The sequence below is a fragment of the Meles meles genome, chromosome 16 (genome assembly GCF_922984935.1).
Source record: "Meles meles chromosome 16, mMelMel3.1 paternal haplotype, whole genome shotgun sequence".
NCBI classification, from domain to species: domain Eukaryota; kingdom Metazoa; phylum Chordata; class Mammalia; order Carnivora; family Mustelidae; genus Meles; species Meles meles.
In genome coordinates this window covers 19,546,124-19,547,336 of record NC_060081.1, presented here as the reverse complement: position 1 = coordinate 19,547,336, position 1,213 = coordinate 19,546,124, and the positions used below count along the sequence as shown (strand labels likewise).

Below are 1,213 nucleotides of genomic sequence, written 5' to 3'. Positions count from 1 at the left end.
AGACCACTTGCAGGCAAAGAACCCAGGATGTGCACTCTAGACTGAGGTCCTTCTCTGTTGTGTGACCTTGCCCTTGCAGGGTACCCTTGAGTACCTCCTGCAGGCATGCATCACAGGCAACCCTGGCCTCTGTCCTGGGTCCAGCTTTGGGTTTCATGACACACCCCTGGATCCTTAGCATAAATTCTTCTTTTTTGCTTCATCTAGGTTGAATTGGTCTTGCTACTTGTAAATAAAAGCCTTAGGGCAAGAACCTAGGGCCACTTGACTGCCCCTCTCCCCCTTTCCACAACAGGCCAATCTACAGATCTTCCTCAACTTACAATGGGGTTACATCCAGATAAGCCTATCCTAAGTTGAAATACTATGAAATAGTATTTCATATACTATATATAGTATATTTCATATACTATAGTATTTCATATACTATGAAATACTATGTTGAAATGCATTTAATGCACCTGACCTACTGAACATTACAGGATATTGCCTGTTTACCCTGGTGATCATGCGGCCGCTGGGGAGCTGCTTCTGGCTGGTCTGGAAGAGAGCAAAATGACTAATGTGAAGTATGGTTTCTACTGAATGCCGAGCTTTTTCATTCCATCATGAAGCCGAAAAAATCCTGAATTGAACCATCGTAAGTTTAGTGACCATCTATACTTAGTTGGTTAAAGAAAGCAATAAAAAGCTTTGCGCAGTGGCAGTATCGTAGCCAATGAGGTTTATCCGAGGCGCGATTATTGCTAATTGAAAGAAAGCAATAAAGATTAAAGCTTTCAAACTAGCCTCCATAAAGGCTGATTTGGGATATCTACTTAAATAGTCCTTTTGCTGGAATTACCCGCATAAGTAATTTGTTGTTGTTTGTTGTACAATAATAACTTTGTATTTATTATGTTTGTTGTTTAAGGTCTGTCTCTTTCTGTGAGGTTGTAAGTTTCATGCGAGATGAGTGTCTTTGTTTTCATTATTCTTTTATCAAGCACCCAGTGGGTGCTCCATAAATAAGTCTTAGAAGGGACGCCTGGGTGGCTCAGTTGGTTAAGCAGCTGCCTTTGGCTCAGGTCATGATCCTAGCGTCCTGGGATCGAGTCCCACATCGGGCTCCTTGCTCGGCAGGGAGCCTGCTTCTCCCTCTGCCTCTGCCTGTCAGTCTGTCTGCCTGTGCTCGCTTGCTCGCTCTCTCTCTCTCTCTGACAAATTAAAAAAA

General features: G+C 43.1%; 1 non-coding gene across 1 annotated transcript; it reads left to right on the top strand.

The window, feature by feature from the left end:
• The first annotated feature begins 689 nt into the window (after positions 1–689).
• Positions 690–826, top strand: LOC123927377. Its single transcript, XR_006815453.1, has one exon. It is a non-coding gene; the product is annotated as a U4 spliceosomal RNA (small nuclear RNA).
• Positions 827–1,213: the final 387 nt, after the last annotated feature.